This window comes from Arvicanthis niloticus, chromosome 19 (genome assembly GCF_011762505.2).
Source record: "Arvicanthis niloticus isolate mArvNil1 chromosome 19, mArvNil1.pat.X, whole genome shotgun sequence".
In the NCBI taxonomy this organism is placed as follows: Eukaryota; Metazoa; Chordata; class Mammalia; order Rodentia; family Muridae; genus Arvicanthis; species Arvicanthis niloticus.
The window spans coordinates 39,004,063-39,026,781 of NC_047676.1; the positions used below are offsets into that span (position 1 = coordinate 39,004,063).

The 22,719-nt window shown below is 38.0% G+C and overlaps 1 pseudogene; it reads left to right on the top strand.

Annotated features, from left to right (window-relative positions):
• Window positions 1–742: 742 nt before the first annotated feature.
• LOC117723813 (microfibrillar-associated protein 1A pseudogene) overlaps window positions 743–22,719 on the top strand; it is a 29,886-nt pseudogene continuing 7,909 nt past the window's right edge.

The window sequence follows — 22,719 nt, forward strand, 5'->3', positions numbered from 1 at the left end:
TGATGGTGCAATCATATAGAAAATGATTATAGTCTGTACATTCAGGGTCACATCATCACAGCATGGTATCACGTAGCTAAGTATCCACAGATTGGGACTTGGCATTCCACTGGCACATAGTATGGACTGGTTCTGATTTATGTCTGACAGTGTTCCTCAGTGGGGGAAAAATGCAGGATGTCATAGACTGAGAAGACTTCAAACAGAACTCAAGTAAGCGGGTGTAATTGCAACTATAATATGTATATCCATGGCCCTTACCAGAAGTCACCACTGTGTGCCACCTCCAGTAACCAAAGAAACATTGATAAGAAGCTGCATTTCACTCTGCGCTCCCTTGGGTTTCCTGTTCATCATTCTCAGCTGTTGATTTATCATACCAAGTGACGGGTTCTTCAAAACTGGTCTCAGGAGTCTGCACAGGACCAGCAAAGTATACACACAAACAGAAGTGTGTAGTTTTAATTTTTACTTTTTAAAAAATATTTTCATTTCTAATATTGTTGATCTTATTGTTTGTATTTTCACTCAAAAGATTAAAAGTTTGATAGATTTTCCCTGGTCTAAAGTGGTTTTTTTTCTTTTTTCTTTTTCTGTTTTTTTTTTTTTTTTTGACAAACAGAAAAATAATTGAGGGATTTACAGAAGGAAAAATATAAAGCCTTCCTAACAAAACACATAATGAGGCTTAAAAATAGAGTAAGTGAGGCTGAAAGCAGTTTGTAATTGTAACAGTCTGATAATGTGTAAGGATACACATCTTCAGGAAGTCACCAAGCAATGGCAGTGGGAGCCAGAGGACCTTGACCTTGATCCTCTGACTCCTGAGACATCAAGCCCCAACATCCAGCCTTCAGAGACCTGCTGTGGGAAAATGGAAGATGAAGGTATGAGAGTAAAGATGACTCCTCACATCTCATATCTATGATTATTAACAGTAACCAAGAAGATGCTATTTCTTGGCCAGTATAGTATGTCCACTATAATAATCCCACATTCTGAATGGGTCAATGGAAATAGCATTAGTGTTATTACTGCTAAAGTTTAGTCTTCCTTATCAAAAGTGTCTCTACAATACAGAATCCCCCACCTCTACAAAACAAACCCCAACTCAGTTCCAGTGTGAAACTTGGAAACCCTGACATCCAAGCCCAGAGACAGTCATAGTTACAGACTGAACTTCACCACAACTTCTGGTTTCTGAATCATCAATTCATACTTACAAACACAGACATGTAGAAAAAAATGTGTTAAATCACAAAGAAACTAGTTTGAATTGTTTTAGTCTTCTGGGCACATCTTAAAACAAATATAAACTCTTTTTATCCCTTATCTATCCGATTTAAGTTTGACATATAGTTGAATATACCCACAGGTGAATCAATAAGGTTATTTTAGGTTAGAAACAGAGTGTGCCATCACCTAAGAACTGAATGGAACTTGTCAACTGTGGTTTACATGAAAATCTTCAATCAGTGGGAAGATATGGCTCATGCTGTTTCTTACAGGCTTATTCTGTTGTAATGCTACTTTTGGGTAATCTTTGCTGACTGCATCACTAGTGTCTCCTCATGTTTCTCACACCCTCAAAATTTAACAGATCATGAAGTTTATATTTAATAGTGAGATCTCTTCATTGATTTGAAAAAATCAGAGAACTCTTAGACACACCCTGCATAAAAACAAGGTATTAATAAAGCGGCAAGCAGATGCAGTATACTAAATTGATAGGCTCAGCCAGTCTAAATGTACCCATAAGTGCTTTTCATTCTGAAAAAAATAAAATAAAAAACAGAGGTATATTAAAGCCAGGAAGAATTACCATCTCCATAGCTAGAATTACTAATAAAGTGGTTGATTCATCATAGATTCTCAGTAAAGATGTATTGATTGACAGAATGAATGACTAAATGACTGAAAATAATTTAGCATGTCAAGATAGTTTTAGTTGAAGAATCATAATCAATGCAACATCTAATTTGCTGCTAGAGAAAATTGGCCAGGATGAGGAGGTGGTAGACAATTTGTGATCTTGTTGATATTACTAATTCATTAGAAGATACAAAGTGAAACCCAAAACACGCAATTTTGTGTCCAATGATAGGTCTTTCTTTGATGATTATTTTAAAGTAACTGCAGGCTCAATTGAAGTTATAAGAGCAGATGTTCTAAAAGCCTCTACCAAATCTCTACACAATGTAGGATTCATGGCTGCAAATCAATAACATTTTTATTTCCCTTCACATGTGTGCTTATGTATATTTATGTCTATGCAATTATATCACCTAAAAATTTACAAGATTCTCAATAATGGTCATTTTGTATGGTGTGTGTGTTTATTTGTGTGTGTGTGTGTGTGTGTGTGTGTGTGTGTATTCAAATATATTGTATAAGTAGATGACCACAGGTCATTTAAGTAAAAGGGGGGTACTGGATAAAGGGAAGGACTTAAGGAGCTGAAGGGGTTTGCAACCTCATAGGAAGAATAACAATATCAACCAACCATACCCCAGAGTTCCCAGGGACTAAACCACCAATCAGAGTACCCATGAAGGAACCTATGGCTCCAGCTGCATATGTAACAGAGGATAGTCTTATCTGGCATCACTGGGAGGGGAGGCCCTTTGTCCTTTGAAGGCTTGATGTTCCAGTGTAGGGGAATGCTAGGGCGGGGAGTCAGGAGTAGATGTAGGGTGAGGGAGCACCCTCATAGAAGCAGGGGGAAGGGGGATTGGATAAGTGTGGGAAGCCAACAGAAGGCACCTATCATCCTTGCAGCCATCTTGAGCCATATACCCTGACAAGAGACTTATTTACAACAGCCTACAACAGCTGAGCACACTCTGTTGACATTTTGTTTTAGATACCCAGGATCTTCCCTTGGGTGTGTGAGACTTAAAGGTGTGATTTACAGCCGAGACTTAAAGGTGTAACTTAAAAGTGTAATTTAGAGATAAGACTTAAAGGCGTGACTTAAAGGTGTGGCTTAGAAGTGAGACATATAAAAGGTGAGAGGCGGACAGAAGAAATTATTAGACAATTATACTTGGAAGAGTACTTGAGACTTGAGACTTGGAAGTTGGAGAAGAAATTGGAACTGGGAAAGAGACTAGCAATTTAGGACTAGGGATTAGGACCTGAGACTTGGTGCTAGGAACTAGGGACTTGGAACTAGGGACCTGGAGATAAGAAAAGAAACTGAAGAATAAATGGGATTGAATCACACTCTGTCTGGTCGCCATTCTTTGCGTCCATCCTCACTCTCTCTCTTGCTGAACCCCGACCCGAGGACTAGAGCAGCTTGGGGCAGTATGGGCTCTAACAATTTAGCCCCCAAGGCTTTTGGCAGTGCAGGTTCCAACATTGCTAGAACATTGATTGGGGGCCGTGACATTTTGGCCCCCAAGCGTAGGGCAGAGCGGTTTCTCAACACATAAAAGATTTGTGGAGCAGAAACTGGGAAAGGGAATAACATTTGAAATGTAAATAAACAAAATATCCAATAAAAAAAGAAGAGATTTTAAAGGAGGGACAAGGAGATAAAAAGAATGCACAATAAAGCAAAAGAAGCTGCACTGGAGTGAGGAGAACATCTAGGAAAAGGGGAATGAGGAGGGAAAGAGGAGACCAGTGAGATTAAAGTTTGTATAAAAGTGCCATAGTGAACCCATTATGTATTCTAGCTTTATTGAAAGCTAGAATTATTAAAAGCTTTGTTATTCTTGTTTTTATTAAAAACTAATAAAATGGGGGGAATTTTAATAATTAAACTATATCTCATAAACTAGATCAGATATGAGCTAGGTGATTTTTTTAAAGATATTGCTGCACATATCCACATACACACACTATCACATGCAGCTCACAGGCACAAGTAAACTAGGAACTGACATCAAGTATAAAAACAAGGGCACCAGGACAGCATCCCAAAATTATTGACTAGTCATACTAAAAAGTTAATATCATAATTCCTATCACCTGTAGGGAGCTATAATAATTTAGAAAATGTTGTATCTATATAAAAACAACATAAAATATATCTTTTCCCCACAGTGTGAATTTAAACAGTAGTGATCCTTCCTGGAAGTGTTGCTATAGCTTTTCCTTTTTGTGAAACCATTGATTTATCTCTAAAGCAACAGTGAATTTTAAGACACCCTGGACTACATAGTGAGACTTCTCACAGAAGAAGTAATTAAATAACAATCAATATTGAACATTAATATTTTTCTGTACTTGGCTTTGAAATCTAGGTTGGAACAAAGAAGGGACTTCAAAGTACCCTGACCTTTAGCATAATATGGAGGTGTGCCATAAATAACTGTAAATTCTCTCTTTAGAAATTCCATAACAGGGTTGGTTGACTGGGGTGGTTTGAATATGCTTGGCCCAGGGATTGACACTATTTGGAGGTGTGACCTTGTTGGAGGAAGTGTGTCACTATGGGAGTGGGCTTTGAAGCTCCCTACAGTGTGGAAGAGTCAGTCTTCTCCTAGCAGCCTTCAGACCAAGATGTTGAACTCTCAGCTCTTCCCACATCATGCCTACCTGGATGCTGCCATGCTGTTACCTTGATGATATTAGACTGAACTTCTGAACCTGTAAGCCAGCCCCAATCAAATATTGTCCTTTATAAAAGTTGCCTTGGTCCTGGTATTTGTTCACAGCAGTAAATCCCTAACAGAGGGACTGTGTAAGAGTACTGGAGTTAAAATTGTCACCAGCCACTAATGGGCTACACTACTGGGCCACCATGGGAGATCAACTGTAGGCTCAACAGGAGGCAAAGTTTGTACCGCATGCTCCAAATTTTTTTAAATCAAAAAGAAACTCCAAATGTATAACTTTTTTAAGGATCTTAATAAAGAAAGAAAAACACTTCTCCACAGCAATAGGAGAATGAAACGAATAAGTAGAAACTGAATAATGTGGAATATCAATGCAAAAGATATATATTTTATGTGTGAGAAGTCCTTTAGATCCTCCATAGATTAATGATTCATTTGATAGATCACAGGGCTCAGGAAAAGCTTTCATTCATGGTTACATATTACTAAAGTAGAGGAATGCAGATTAAACATTAGCAATCTAATAAACACAAGGAATGAAGTCCAGGACACGTGACATGCATGCCTCTAAGAGTCTTGTCTCCATAGAGTCACATAAAGGTGCTTAGTTATACCAGTGGCTCATGTGGTAGCATATAATGAACTATAAATCAGGGTAGTTTCTTGAGACCTGTGCCCAGGGTTCTCCCCAAGGTTTCATCATATGGCCAAGCAGTGTCTTTGGGACCAACCTCAGCTATTACCTACCAGCCCTGCAGACCACACATAGATACTTGACATAAAACGCAGTTCTGGAGCTGTCCCAAACAAATTCTGAAGTTTGAGAAGTGTGAACTCAAAGAAACGAACAGCTGTAGGGTTAATGTTCTCCTGGATACATTAGAAACATTGAAAATACATCAGTGAACAAGTTGAGCACAGGGATAGACACAAGGAAAATGTGAAGAGGTTCAGAGATTAATCCAAGAACATCTTCTAAAATCCACTACAAGTTAAGCACACTAAATGTCCAGACAGGGACAATATGACTTCCTAGAAAAAGTTAAGGATGAAGCAGATAGGAGAAGGTTCTTCCTATTTACTGAGATTCTAAAGCACATAAATTCTACCTTAAAGAATCAACTCATCAGAAAAAACAACAACAAATCTATATCCAGCCCTACCTAAACAGCCCTGTACAATTCAGATGCAACCTTCCTATCAAAGAGAAAATGACTAATTGTCTAAGAAATCAGAGTAATTAGTCACTTTTGCATTCTGCCAGCTTTGGCATTTGCTATTTTGTCAGTTGTGAATGGACTTTTAGAACAGTTATTGTCCCCTTAAGTCATGTCATTCCATGGCCTTGGGTACTCTGTTGGTAGCTTTTATGAGTTTTGCTGTCTGAGAAGTTTATTTAGCTAATCTGTGACTCAGACTCTTCATGGAAATAATACTTTTGACTTTTCAAACAAAATCCAGACGCTGCCAAATAAATAGATGAAAAGTTTGTAATTTGATACGTCTTGGTTAAAGGAAATACTAAAGGAAGTGATTCAGTAAGAAGTGAATTCAAATTAAAGAGTAGGATGGGAGAGACAGACATGTTGACATATTTATCATAGAAAGTCTAAGCTCACAACTGTATACTTTAAGGTTATTTGCAGATTTGGCCAGTTGCTCTTTCTAATCCTTTTGGCTAAAAAACAAAGACAATGCCTGCTCCTTATTCCTTGGTAGGAGCTCTATAGAGCAATTCCCTGTGAGGTTATTCTCAACTGCTTACTGTGCAAATATCAGCCTTACTGTGCAAAATCAGCCCTGTAACTCCACTTATCAGAGAGAGAGAGAGAGAGAGAGAGAGAGAGAGAGAGAGAGAGAGAGAGAGAGCATATATACATACTAAAATGTCATGTGTGATGGGCAATATTATGACTCAGCTTGACAGAATTATGCAATACCCAGTTATCTGATGATGTTATTTGTGCCTATGTCCATAAAGATGTTTTGAAGAGACTGACACTTGCATCTGGAGACAGAAAAGATGGGCCATACCACTAGGAGCTGTTGGGTAGAAAGCTCTATCACTCTTGACTCATAGCTTTCTGTCCTCAACATCAGATCTTTCCATGGAGAAACAAAAATGCATGACTGGATCTGTCTTTTTCTTTACCTGAGCACATTTCTTTCCATATATGAATTACATATTATTACATTAAATTAAATTTAAATATAAGAGATGGGGTATATAATCATTAATAAATCTACAAGAGGACTTAAACAGTATCAGAGCTTCAGGTTCTAGGACTTTAAATTCCAGGATGAAAATTAGTGCCCTGTCCCTTGTATCCCAGACCACCCAAGTTCCTAGATCTTTGGCCACAGAAAATACTACAAAATTATTCCACTTGGGACTTCAATTTCCAGACACCAAGACATGGTACTTATTTTTCTTTAATTTTTAGACATTTATTTTAGACTGATACACAAAATTTGTTAATTGTATGACTTAGTTGTATTACTAGTTCCTACAATGGTATCTTTTTATATGTGTCCTATTAGGTTTTTTTAAACAACCTAGACCAAGACACACACACACACACACACACACACACAAATGCAGTGAAAAGAAAACGACAAAAGAATTGTGAAGTCTTTGAACTGCAGATTGTAGAAATCCTGCTTACTGTATGTGATGTAGATAACGTGGTAGCTACAAAAACACCTTGTGTACTTTAATGCATTCTAAATGCAAAAAGAAAATTAAATAAACAAATCATAAATAAAAATCTAGAAAAAGAAATGAGAAATCAGAATAAAAACATACTAGGCTAACAGAAAGTATAATAAAGATTAAGAAACAACAGTTTATCTTCAAAAAAGACAAAGTCTGAACCAGTGTAATTCAGAAACAGATGATGCACATACCTTAATGCACATATACAATGGTGCACATGTATTTGTAAATGAGTGTGTGTGTTCAAGAATGGACAGTAATTAAAAATATCCTTCCTCTCATAGATAAAAGTTTCAATAAATTGTGGAGTATTTATAACATAGAATATTAATCAGAATTTCAAATAAATAGACTAGATCTGCATATACCATGAGTTGACAAAGTAAGTTAGAAAGAGTAAATTGCAGGATATTGCCTATACTACAGTATTAATTAAATACTTTTATCATTAACTAATTAATTTATTTACTTTACATCCTAGTGGCAGTTTTTCTACCCTCCTTTCCTCCCAGCTACTCCCTCTCCCCTCCCTTCCCTACATCTGCCCCTCCCTTTCTCCTCAGAGAAGGGAAGGCCTTCCATGAGTATCAACCTTCCTTGGTTCATCTAGTTGCAGTAGGACTAGGTACATCTTCTTCTACTGATGCCAGACAAGACAACACAGTTAGAGGAAAGGGATCCAAAAGCAGCAACGGAGTCAGAGACTATCTTTTTTTAAAGCAGAAAACTGCTGTTGGTTTTTTTAAATATGTGCTTAATAAAACTGTATTGGCTATGTATCTATAATGATATTTTTTTCTGGAAAAGTAAAAAAAGAGAAAAAGAAAAATCTCGGAGAAGTAAAAACAGAGTTCTCACCTATGGAACTGTAGAGCTCTAATTCTTTTGTTTAAAGTACAAAGCAGAGAGAGCAATCTTTTATTTTTTTTTTTTTTAAGTTTGGGACAGTGGCTCAGCTTGTAAGAATCTTCACTAGGAGTCAGGTGCTTTCCAGTGACCGTCCTGAAAAAAAGAATCTTCAAATATCTGGGATATAGACATTTTCTGAGGGCAATAATCTTGGCTATTTCAGTGATTTCCTAAACTCATTTGGGATTTTTAATGAGTCATCTACAATAATGTATCTTACTTTTATTGACCTAACCATCCACCAGCCTTTAAGCATAATTATAACATAATATCCTAAAATAAATTTGCTAAAATAGCATAGCTCATCATCACCCATTCCCAAAAACAATCGACTTAATGCACTAAAATAAAAGTACTTTAAAAATAAAACAACACATATTTAAATATGTGCCTGCTGAGTCACTATTACAAATGAAAATGCAATTCCCATTGCTTAAACTTTTTAAGCTATAAAATATATATTAAGAAAAATGGATGAATAAAGGATGTTCCATGGCACCTTGAGCAGTGTGGTTTTCTAAAACCCTTCACTGCTCTTGTTAACAACCTCAAGAAAATATTGTACAATATTTTACAACATTGATAGTCTTTGGAAATGTGGAAATTTGTAAATATACAATTATATTTATTGTTGAATAAAATCAGTAGTTCTTAAACGTTCTTGTACAAGTGAAGACTTGAAAGAAGAGAATTCTTAGCCCATCCCTACGTTTTAGATCCAATATATCTGGCTTGCAACCTGAAGAGCTGTATTCAAGTCACACTCCTAAATAATGCTGAAACTGTTGGTCCAAAGGCCATATCTAAAGAGCCAAAACTTATAAAAATTATATATTGCCTACTACCTCTACTGAGAGGAGGGTCTGTCTACATTTTCTCTCAAAACTTGCCAGTGTCTATTTGCTCTCAAGGTTTGCCAGTGTCTTTGACCCCATGAACAAGAGAACATAAGAAAATTCCAGTTTCTTGTTCACAAACTTGGGCTCCTTACACGGAAGTAGTGTGTAAAGAATCCAACTGCCCCAGTGGGCAGTGATTGGTTGACACACTTAACATCTTCTGCAACACTTTCAGTCCTGCAGACTGGGACTTTCAGATGCTGCATGGAGGATCCATTAGCTCATGAGAAACAGGTCAATGTTCTCTTACAAAGAAAGCATAGGTCACCATCTCATATGGTGAATTAGGGCTCCCCAAGTGAGAACTCCAAGAAAAAAGAAAGGAAAGCTGCACTTTGTCCGCCAAGACCCCCAAAATGATGTCTTTCCTTTTTTTTTTTTTTTTTTTTTTCCTATCAAGTACTTTCAGAGCCCTCATATCTCATTTCTGGGCAAAGATATAGACTAATATTTCACTGAAAAAGTAGAAAAGAAATTTATCTACAGTGCTTCCCCCATCACTGTCTTAAACAAAAACTGTCAACATCACCAATGTCTCTCTAGTGATAGAAATATAACACACCCAGTAACTAGCATCTATAAAATATATGTATTTCAAATGACTCTGGGAGCACTGACATGACCAAACTCTTTTTTGTGAGGAGTTGTCATCCTAAGGAAGTGGTTGCAGCATGATTGTGTTATACATACTTTGAAGGGTCAAGATAAGACTGCAAAACCAACAAGTAGTCTTTTTAATTTTTTTTTTTTTTTTTTACAATTCGTGAACTATTAAAAAACAAAAAAAAGCAATCTCTAACTGTTTCATAATGGCTGACAAATACACCCTGGGCTTCTGTCCAGGGTATTCCCAAAGTAAGCTTCCTATTTACAAAGTTCAGTGTCCGAACTATAAATCTTTCTCAGTTTACTCCTGGAAAAGATTAGAACAGAGGCTATGGTAACACAAAGGAAAAGTCACAAAATGCCCCCGTGGATTCGGACAAGGAGAATGATGCACAAGTTCTACAGTAAGACAGCCAGAAACAATCCTGGATACACAGTCTACAAAGTCAGCTCTGCTGAGTTTTCCCACAATACAGATGACGGACAATTGGATATTTTCTCCAGTTTTTAAAAAACTTCTACTAAACCAGAGACTTTCTAAATGACATTTCTAAACCTAAATAAAAGTAAATAAATGAGCTACATTTCGGCCCCTTTGGCTTTTCCTGATACTAAGAATAATCAGACATTTATATAAACCCAGAGCCTTCAGAATTTGGGATCTAAGGGCACACACTTTACAAAATGTCCGTAATACATATCTTCAAACCTTATTTGTAGGCTGAAAGAAATTCCTAAGCCTTTGGCATTCATGCAAGTGAATAAAAATTTTCAATCAAGGGGGTACATCTCTCCCTCTGCTTAAAGTATTTATGATTTCTAGTAAGCTGAATTAATTATGGAGACCAGCTACCTCTCGGGAGTTGAAGGCTGACTACTTACTGGGAATCTGCAACATTTCCATTCACATATACATAAGATACATATACCTCATGCTGTGAATACTAACCACTGAATGAATAAATAATCATTGAGTTGCTTCTTAATCCAGGATCCTCTGGTTTTGTAAACCTGTCTGTTCTTTCTGAGCCTTACTAACTCTACATTAGGGCCTTATTGATGTGTTTGAAGCTGCCTCAACTCTACAGTCCTGATGCCAGAACCTTAAATGCATAGGGCTATACCAGAGTAGTTGTTTAGATGTGTGTCTCTTTGTGTCTCATCTCTTTGTTGTTCAAAGTTCAGCTGTGTATGTGGTCCACAACACAAACATGGAATGAGGTGGGGGATGGGAAACCTAAAGTCAAAGAATACAACCATTGGCCTCACTCCTTCACTACAGAAAAATCTTTGTTCCTCTTCCATGATCTCTCAGTCATTCCATAAGCTCTCCAAAGCATGTGTTTATCATTTAGCAACACAAACTGAGATGGCTAATTTTTATATTGGGTTAGTCCCTATAAAGTAGCAACAGACTACATGAAAAACGATATGTCAGATTATTTCTACTTTTTTGAAAAAAAAAAAAAAAAAAAAAAAAAAAAAAAAAAAAAAAAAAAAAAAAAAAAACCAGACTGAATCTTTTTAAACCAAACCCAGATGAGGCATCTTCCAGAAAACTACAAGGAGGAATTGTAATACAATGCAGGGGGATATCTGCCAACTGGACCCTGAAAGGAAATAACTTGAAGTTACTCGTCTCTTGGTGAGGGTCATATTACAATGCTTGCAAAGAAGAATCCAACATTCAGTGTGAGTTATACAGTAACATAGTGAGGCCTGGGAAGGAAACGCTGAGCTGGTCAAAAGCTGTGTCCTCTTTCATAAGGTCAACCAGTAGGAAATGTAGCAGCTAATATCCTAGACAGTGGGAATGCAGCAGAGAGTTTTTTCCCTTCTTTCCCAAGAGAATAAATAAATTCCAAGACAGTCCTTTTGAAATCCAGAAAAATCACAGCTGGAAACCAAGAATAAACATTCTTCAATCCTTGAATTCTACCATCTAATTTATTTATCTATTTGAGAAGCCAACTCAAGTAAGACATTAAGTGTACGTGTAATTTCTAACCTGGAACACCCATCCAAGGTAACTCACTGTCCTGAATAAGGTTTATAGTGTAGCTTTTCAAGTTTAATACCACTCCTGCGAGTGATTACTATTCTATTGTGTTTTATTGGCTGAATATTTATCATCTTCAATTTGTCCAATAGGCCTGTGTGTTTTCTAAACTTGGTGTGTTCTGGGATTTCAGATTCCATACCTTATACCTATTCCTCTGCTGCCATGCTTCCTCTTTAAAAGCACCTGCTCGGATTTGTCTCCTCTTGCCTTAAAAAGTAGAAATGAGATGTAATGATCTTCAGAATCAATGTGTGGCCAACCATCTTCTTTCTGTAAGCTTTTTCTACTGCTCTGTCTTGCTTTTGTTTGGAAGCATGAAGACAGCAAAGGAAACAGAAGGAATGATGCAAATGTATGCCTTTCTCACTACTACTTTACAATCATAATAGTAGACTATACCATTTATTCACAGGGATTTGGTCAGGGATTTGTTTCCAGTGAAGTTGGCCTTAGCGTCGAATAGTCAAAGAACACATGGTGGAGCCAAATCCATCTTCATTGTCTGGGTTCTGAGCCACTAAAAATTCTCTTTAGCACATTCCTGTAAATTCTTGCAGTGAGAAGATAACAATGTTGCAATGTTGAAAATATTTCTCTTACAAAGAAATTGTAGAAAGTCAATGACCAGAATGATCCATAAGAATAAATCATTCTCCCTGAAATAGCAGGTCGTGGTTGCATGTCACCTAACATTTACTGGGTTTTCTTCTCTGTTCTACACACACACACACACACACAGAGAGAGAGAGAGAGAGAGAGAGAGAGAGAGAGAGAGGAGAGAGAGAGAGAGAGAGAGAGATTTGACCATTGCTACATCCCTGTGAAGTAAGTGTGATTACCCCTCATGGTATGGGATACATGTGGAAACTGAGTTACATAAAGAGGAAGATAAGAGCACTCCAAAGCTATATTCTCTGGCACTGTGGTCAGCTGCCTATATGGTCACCAGACATTAACTTCACTTGTTAACTTAAGATCTAATTAAGCCGAAGTGCTTTAAAGAGAGAGAAATACCTGGGAAGCCAGTGATGTTTTTTCATAGCTGTGCTCTGTACTTGCAACAAATGATGGAAGACAAATATCACACTTGATTCTAAAACTTTCTGATGTGCAACTCTGCCAAGGCTTGTTTGCTTGCGGAAGAAGAAAATGAGCTGTAAATATTGGAAATGTTAAGCGTTAGGGGTTCCCAGACTCTAAAGGATAAGAGCTGCAGAAACATCATTATTCCTTAGTGCAGAACATTGTTTTCTAAACATTTATTCTGGGTAGTGATTAAAGCATCCATTGTGCATAAATACCAGGCTGAATTATAGGGAAACACAGAGACGTGTTATCTGTTTGTTTGGAAGCTTAGAATGGGTGTCTTATCACTAGGCACGTGTACAGCAATTATTCTTGAACATTGCCAGGGATTTATTCAATGTTCTTCATGATTTCCAATATAAAACCAAAGTGAGAATTCTGAGTACCACAGCTTCACAGAACCCATCACTCACTTCCGGGATGTCTCCAGCAAAAGATCACTAGTCTCTAACCATCTCCTCTCCCATTTACTCCTCCAAATAGTTAGATGGTGGACTGTAGACCCTTATTTATAGTTTTTAACCCATTAACACTGTTTCTGCCGGGCAGTGGTGGCACACACCTTTAATCCCAGCACTTGGGAGGCAGAGGCAGGTGGATTTCTGAGTTCGAGGCCAGCCTGGTCTACAGAGTGAGTTCCAAGACAGCCAGGGCTACACAGAGAAACCTTGTCTCTAGAAAAAAAGAAAAAAGAAAAAAAAAAAACCACTAACTGTTTCTGGAATGTTCATTTGTTTTTCATCAGAGATATTGTGTGGTGAGGGTGGGAGGTGCTAATTGCTTTACACTTTGAACTGTCGAAGATTTTATAGACGGTTAGAAGAGAGGCAACAGAATGATGTGGGAAGATGGTCGTATCACCCTGCTCAGTTCTTGTGCACTGTATTATAAACTTGGAGTCATCTCTTTCATTCTTGGTTCCTATACACTAAATAAAGTTATGAGCCAGGCATGGTAGCTCATGCTTTATTCTCAGCACTCAAGAGGCAGAAGCAAATGGATCTCTATGAGTTTGAGGTCAATTTACTCAACATAGTGAGTTCTGGAGTTCCAGGGTAGCCGTGACTGTATAATGAAATTGTCCGTCAAAAAATAAATAAATAAAAATGAAAAGAAAGAGAAAAATGAAAGGAAGGAAGGAGGAAAGAAAGAAAGAAAGAAAGAAAGAAAGAAAGAAAGAAAGAAAGAAAGAAAGACAGACAAGGGATATAAGATCCCCGTTTGTGAAAATTAATCTAAATAGCACGCCTCTAAGCAGCTCCATCACCATTTACTAGATGACCATGGAAAAGCAACGTCCACCTATCACACTGATTGTGCTAACCACCGTGAATCCTGCCTCCTTGTGAGGCCCTCTTTCCTCGGCTCATCTGTTCGCTGACACATTGGAGGGGGTGATTATTGGCCTGCGTGGTGACGCTAAAGAGCTGCCCCCCCCCCCCCATTCAGACAGAAGCCTTTGAGCTTTTTCATTTCCTTTTGCGGCGATTTCCCACACTGGTTGGATGAAGTCACATCTTGACTTCTTCCTAACAGTTTTCAATTCTTCACATACTTTTGTCCCTTTCATTTTTTCCCCCATGTTCCAAACTTCCACTTTCAAAGGAGTCTGTGCTTTTAATATCTTCCCATATAGTTCTATCCTGTTAGCACCCCTTCCCCCGGAACCTCCTACCCCCACCCCTCACTGAATGCTCCTTTATCCGCCTGCCATGCTCTCGTGTGTGTACATATAACACAGACACTAAAACTCTTTTTATCTCTGATTTTTACTGCAGCTTTTACTTTTAAGATTAAGGCTCTAAGCCCAATGAATATTTCATGTACAACGCGTCTCAGCTCTCTGGGGTAGATGTAATAACCAAGAGGAAAGCTGTAATAAAATAAACTCAGAAAAGATAACCAGGCAGTATATATTAAGAGGGCTGAATTTATGACTGCTTGATGAGTCAGAACGTTCCAGAAGAAGCATTGCGGTTTCCCTTTTGTCTTACCTTTCTTAATCTCTGTTTCACCGTGCTGCTCAGTGTTATCCTTGGTTGCTAATGTCAGCAGGTTTTCTCTTCTGAACCTGTGAGCATCTCTTTCGTCCATTCTTAGTACTTTTCTCTCTACCTTATCACTCACAGACCAGAGTTTAAGTAGCGCTCCACTGTGTTTCTCTCCAATTTTTACCATTTTTTTTCTACCGCTTCTAGCCTCGTGGCCGCTAGAAATCCCCCTAAAATATGGCTTCCTTTCCGTGCGTGTAGCAGAGCCTTCTGTGGGAAGTGTGACTAAATCCTGCGCCTCCCTTTTCACCAACACAACGCTGACTAAAAGGATTCCAGGGGTGGATTTGTGGAGCTCCATGAGTGACTGGCATTTTCATAGCAAGAAGCTCACAGTCACCATTTGAAACAAAGTTACGTCATTCACCTGCCTCGCACTCTTCAGCTCGTTCATCTTGTCATGCCTAACTTAACTATCCTTTCCTGTTTTCCATTTTTTGTTTTGTTTTTGTTGTCCTTGTTGCTTTGTTTGATTTTTTTGTAGGTTTTTAATTTTTTTAAATTTTCTTTTATGTATAAGGGTGTTTTGTCTACACATGTGCCTGGGGACCATGGAAGCTAGAAAGGAGACCAGATCCCCCCTGGAGGTGGAGTTACGGATGGTTGTGAGCACCTAGTGAGTTCTGGGAATCTAACCCAAATCTTTTGGGAAAAAAAAAAAAAAAAAAAAAAAAAAAAAAAAAAAAAAAAAAAAAAAACAACAAACAGTGTTCATAAACACTACACCATCTTTCCAGCCCTTGATTTCATAGATTTTTGAGACAGTACCTAACTATCTAATCCAGGGTTGTTTAAACTACCACTCTGTAGTCCAAGCTGACTGAAATCCATAATTTTCTTGTCTCCTTCTCCCAGCTGCTTCAATTTTAGGCATACTGTTTTCCTTGAAATACAGTGTTGGGCCATGAAACGTTGTGAACCCCAAAAGACCACCAAGGAGCCGAATCCAATGCAATTGCATGAGGATCTCTTTGTTCAGGCTGGAGATTGACATAGCAGGAAGGTGGAGCCCTGAGCCTAGTTTTAGGCAAGCATTTATAGACGCAAGAAGGCAGGTATCTAGCCTGGTACACATTGAATTGGGAGGCCATTATGGTCTTTAACATTCTGGGAGCCAAACTATAAACTTAACTTCTACTTTTCTCCTGACTGGTGGTCGTTAGGAAGTGAAGCATCAGGTGAGGGCTTGCAATCTGGGGGGTACAGATTTGTTGGAGAAATAACTGGGAGACTGGTGCCAGATTCAGGTCTTGTTGGGGGGTAACCTGGAAACTGGTGCTAGGTACCAGCCTGTTAGTTTACTTGAGTTCAAACTTAGGTCAGTAACAGTTTAAACAGTTACTTCTTTAAAACTCACTTTTCATCATTGAAAAGTGATAAAATCTTGAATTCTGCTTGTCATTAGGTTAGTCTGAATTTTTTTAAAAAAAGGTTCTCTCAATTGTTGGCTACCTTGCTTTAAATGTTTGTAACTGCATCTCATTAGGGTTTCTGTTGCTGTGGAAAAAATCAGACAAACAACTGAACAAAATCCACCATGACCAAACCAAAAGTGGATAGTGGTGGCAGATAGGGTTTATTTTATGTTACAGCTTCTCGTCATGAAGAGAAGTCAGAGCAGGACATCAAGCCAGAAGCCTGGATACAGAAACTGAAGCAAGGCAATAGAGGAGAGGCTTACTCTGCATGGCTTGCTCAGCTGTTTTACACCATCCAGGACCATGTGCCTAAGAGTGGAGGCCCTACAGAGATCCGGGCCCTCCATTATTAGTCATTAATCAAGAAAATGCCTCCACAGACTTGCACACAGGACAAGCTGATGGGGCCATTTTCAAAATTGGGGTTTCCTCTTCCCAAATGACTCTAGCTTGTATCAAGTTGGCCAACAGTACCAAGCACTATCAGTGTTCCTTACTAACAGTTACTTCTTCAAAACTCAGTTTTCTTCATTGGTTGGGAGATATCATCCTGAATGCTGCTTGTCATAACGCAAGTCTATAGAAGTTTACCTTGTAAAGAATTACTTTTTTTCCCTCTTATGTCATTGACGAATTAATTGCTCGGTTATTTATTCATTTATTTATATTGTGGTGCTAAGACACTCCAGGCTTTTTGCATCCTTGGCAAGCACTCTATCTTTGAACTACATCCGTACCATTTATATTCCTTTGTTTGTTTATTGAGACAGGCTCTCACTAACTTTAGGACACTAAGTAGGCACACTAGCCTTGAACTAGAGAGCTTCCTAAACTAATCTACCAAGATTGTCCTCCACAGGAACTCCGCAAAAGCCACAGCTCCCAACACACACCTAACATGTTACCTATAACTGCATAGTTCATATTCCAGAGCTGCTGCTGTAGAGTCCCATAGAGACAATTATTTATTCGATAGCCTACTACCTAAAGTCGCTGCCACTTACATCCCATTTTGAATGAATATGATACTCCCTGAAATACTGTGTAGGAGTAGACTATAAACTCCATAACATTTATATTTGTCCTTACATATCCCCTTATGTAATATTTTTTTCAAAAAGAAATTTTTTTCATAAAATTTTAAAATGTTTGTTCTAAAATAATTCTTAAGAACTGAATTTATTAATACTAATAGAAAGCCCACTCAACTGTAATGATATATTTTACTTGGAAGCAATTAAAGTACTTAATTTGAAACACAAGAAAATTCTGCCTTTTCAGTCGCTGTTCTGTATTCATATGCTTCAGTTTGAATTAAGTTAGCATTAAAGACACGAATGGGAAATGGCTTATTAACATGCCCAATATTGAGATAGTGTAGCTGTGCAAATAGTTCATCTCCTTGGGGAACAGCCTGAGTCTATTTTTAATGTATTTGCTTCCTTTTCTCACAGATTCCACATACTGAAATAATGTAAATGAAAAAAGCAAATGCTTTGGCATCATCACAAGTGCTAAGGAAGTGAGTGTGCTTATCTCAGTGATTTCTTACCTGTTTTCAGCTGTAATTTCACGTTTATTGAGCTGATTTGTGAGTTTTTAAAACAATGTTTCAAATAATTTTTGCTAGATTTTTATTTCGATTATATGTGAAATTGTACTTCACATGACATTCATTAACTTATGTGCCTTGTAGGTATACACTAAACACATGCATGTCACTGACGTGTCACACTTTGATTCTACTAAGCCTGCCGCCCACACAGGGCTGTTCTAGATGAGAAACCTTATGTGACCCTGTGTCTTACATGATCCTTCTCACCCAAGCTGAAGTTTCTATGACTAGTAAGATACTGTGTGTCACATTCGTTCATTCCAATGATTCTATAGAGACAATTCACCCTCTTCATCAAGGTGAAATATGGAAGTTTTAAACAAAAATCTATGTACACAAAAATTCCTACCTACATAGGAAAAAGGAGAATGAATTTTAAAATAGCAACATTGGACAGAAACATGCACAGAGAATAAATACAAACTTAATTTCATTTAAAAATGTTTAAAAGTTAATATATAAATAGTAATTTCCTTTCCTTAGTGTTACTCAATATTTTTCTATTTGCTTTATTTTACAACAACACTAACTCAATATATTAAAGTGTCTAGAAATAAGTTCTTTTCATTTTCCTAATTATAAAATCACGGACACTTAGAGTTGTTCTATTCTTCATGCCATATGCCAAGTGTGGGTCTAAGCAAACCTTTCGAGCTCTGGCTGGGTTACATCTGAGTAGTTTAAGACTAGCTTATGAGTTTTAGAAGGTTGGATAATGAAGGCATCCTGCAGTTAATTATTAAAATAATCAGCAAGAGTCTTTCCATTAACATTTCTAGATGTCAGTTCAACCTGAGAGTTTCCTGTACTATGGACTCTGCTAGTTCCTCTAAAGTTTCTATAGTAAAATGAGCTAACGTCAGCATTTTACTCCATTCTCCCACCAGTTTATTTAATGCATGTGAGTACACTGTAGCTGTCTTCAGACACACCAGAAGAGGGCATCAGATCACATTACCGATGGTTAGGAGCCACCATGTGGTTGCTGGGAATTGAACTCAGGACCTCTGGAAGAGCAAACAGTCAGTGCTCCTAACCACTGAGCCATCTCTTCTTCCACTCTTTAATGTGGTCTTCTCCACATTAAAGTGTCTAGGACCCCTGATCCACTGTCTAGGACCCCAGATCACTCTCAAACAAACCACAAGATATTTACTCCACAATACTGGTTTTCTCCCCACCCGCAAGCCCCCCACCAATACCTTGACTAAGCAGGCTGAATTCATTAAACTCTCTGGTTTCTCATTTCTGATGGTTATTATAACAATCAGAAGACAACCAGACCATCTTCACCCTGGGCAAAAACATGTCAGTGTTGTTTTTTTTTTTAACCCTAGGAAAAATGTGTGTGTGTGTGTGTGTGTGTGTGTGTGTGTGTGTGTGTGTGTGTGTGATTTAACAATGCTTTCTTATAGCTTTAGCCCAAGGAATCTGTGCTATGGAAAGTATGTAATTATATTCTGAAATTATTATTGGGTCATATCTCATATTACCTAATGACAAGAATTTATGCCCCCAAAACTAATCGGTGGAACAAATAATTCAAAGTAGCCTTCCCTCTAGCCAATGCTTATGAAAATATGTCCAGGGGAACCTCCAGATATTTAACAGTATGTACGGGGGTCAGTCCTGCCAGTGCATTGAGGGCTTAAGCTGTCAAAACTTCTTAAATTATCCCCACACAGCCTGCTTTCTGGGGAAACTTAAGAACATGGAGTTGGAAGAGAAATTCAAAGGACACTTCTAGCTACTATATAAATTAAATTTAGTCACATATAAAAATGTATTCTTAGACGAGATTTGTATGTGCACGTTCCTTCTTGTTACGCTGTCACCTTGATGGATGTCGGAAAGCTGCATTTTTTCAGGTAGGTTGCAATTTCTTCATAACTTGAGCACACACTGTGATTATATGCTGCAGGGTCAATAGCTAAAGTGCTGAATGGCCATTTTGAATGCTACCAGCAACTCTATTGTCCTTTCTGTCTGGAATTCAGGTGCCAGTATTCTGCTGTAATTACTTCTTGACATTTGGAATGGGCTGGGATTTAGGTTCTTTTATTGTTAATGGCTGATCATCCAAAGACCACATCAGTGATAATTTCAAACATCTTAGGAGCCCTGTTTCTATCTACACGTTTGATCTCCTATAATTATAGGTTAATACTCTATTTAGGACCTGGCAACTATAGTTTGAGGCATTCACAGATTTCCGTGACGCCAGACAGCTCAGCTGTAGAAATGCAAGGTTAATAATGGTAAACGGTGAGCCACAAGACAGTTTAAGGGATAACAAGGTGCTGAGTGAAATTAAGGTGGAGAGACAGGCACCAACAAAAATCAATGGGACTTTTCTGAATTAAGTCACCACCGAATAAACTAAAATGAATTTTTTAAAAGTATATTGAAAATAACAAAAGTATGTGTTATTGAAATACCTTCCTTCATCTCTTCTTCCCCCAAAGGCATTTGCTTTTGTTCAATGTTTGCAAATGAACTCCTATCTGCTAAGGATAAAGGAAGAAAAGGGTCTTTCTCTCACAGAAATACCGTCAATGATGTTTTATGTAGGCAACGGTCCCAGGGGATATTTTTGAAAAATATTTGGCTAGTTTTCTTTCATAAATGGTTAGAAGACATGGTCTTCCAGTTTAATGTTTTATGGGAATCTTGAACGGATCTCTGCTTCTTGTGTCCTCTTTGGGCTCTTTTTCTTCTGCCTGTTTTGTTCGATTCTAAAGTGTTAGGAATTTATCTTGTTAAATCTTACTATTATCCCTTAGAAGCCTATTTGTTTTCTAATGAGAGGCAGAAAGGGATGGATCTGCACTGGAGGGGAAGTGGGAAGAACTGGGAGGAGTAAGGGAGAGAAGCTGTAGTCAGGATATATTTTGTGAAAAAAAAAACTATTTTTAATCAAAGGAAAAGCAATACAGAAGCAATGTGGGAAGGCAAATATTTAGTAGCATAAATTTTATCTGGTGATTCTGTCAGCACAATTAAAAGAGGTGCCCTTCATAGGAATCTCTGTAGGATAAAAACCTAGGTGACAGGTAAGTGCCTACACAGAGGAAGGATGGTTCTAATGGTGACAACTCATTGGACCAGGTACCTTTCATGACTACGAATAGCTTTTATACAAGCTCAGAGATGTAGACTAAGAGCATATGCACTTGGGCATCAACTCAATAGTATGTTTTGGTCAATAGAAGCTTATTTGGTCAATAGAAGTTTCAGTTTCTAATTATAGAGCCATATGGGAATTCAGTTACAGGCACAGTACTCCTCACTGGAGCATAAGATCTGTCAGTCTTGTCCAGACTAAGATCTGGGCAAGAACTAAACATCAACATAACCAGGAATTCATCCATTTAGATTCATATGTTAGAGCTGCAATAATGTTGGAATTTACCTCCTCTGGCTGGGATTTTTGTGACTCAACTGCCAACATCCTGTAGAGCTATCAATATCATACGGCAAACATTCTTATAAAAATTGTCAGTGTTTAGGAAAGCCAAAGAGAGACAACTGGGGAAGGGGGTGGGGGAGGGAGAAAGCCAAAGGACAGGAAAGAGGGACATGGGAGGGCATGGGAATAGAAAATCAATAAAAACAAAATATTTATGAGAGCGCTGCTATAAAACTTTGCCTTGTATGCTGTCTTATTTTAAACTAATACAAAGGATCAAGCAAAGCTTGGCTAAACCTTGTCTCTGTGTTCATACACTACTAGTGCCAACTAAAGTAAGCTAAATCTTCATATATTAGCAAAAAAAAAAAAAAAAAAAAAAAAAAAAACCAACCAACCAGAATCTAAACAGTAAGTTCTTAGTGAAACAAAATTCAAATATGACTGAGAGTCACAGAAGCCCATGGTCATTGTGGAAAAGCGATTTTTCTCACACCTCTGCACTTCCAATTATCTTCATGGCTGAGCATGGAAATGTTCAAATACCAGAGGCATGATTCTTTCATGTTATTTATGGCCCAGCCAGAGCAGGAAGTATCCAAAACCCCATGAGGATTCCCTCCCTCCAGTTATTTCTGTCTCCATGCTTGTGTTTGTAGACATCTGAATTGTTCACAAGCCTCTCTCAAAAGGCAAATAAGCCTGATTCCTTTTCAAAAAAAACAAGCCCTAGGAGGTTGTACTTTCTAATAGTAATATTTTCAAAGTGCTATAAGAAGCTAACAGGATTGTGTCCCAGAGCACAAACGGTTTGGGGTCTCTAATCTAAATGCAGTCGGGAGCTTTGCTGAGAATAAAAAACATTCTAATCTACATGTTATTTAAACTAATCACATGGTATGTCTATGGATGAGTCCAGGAGTACATTCATAGTTGCTACCCAACACATAAGTATACTTATTCATTCTCTTGCTTGACTAAGCAGATATTTCAGCTGTGTCAGTGCAAGAAGGAAGACTCTTATCATCAGCAATCACAAAGGGGATTAACACAACTTAGTGCTATCATAGGAAAGGACAGCCATTCTGGTCAAGGTTGCGACTGGCATAGTGCCCAGCTCTGGTGGAAGAAGTTGTCTGGGCAGACATGTTAGAGAAGAGATGATCTCTCAAGCAAAGGCACTGGCAGCATAGGACATACGACACTATGAAGCTATATCCTGCCTTAACCCCCAGCAATGCTTTTGTGCCCAACAGCACACCACACAACAAGCTCTGATGGTACACATAGCTCAGATTTGGTTCCCCATTATATAGGCAAGCCCAACATAAATACCCAGATGCTAGTTTTAAATATTGTCCTCATTTTATACCTCCATTT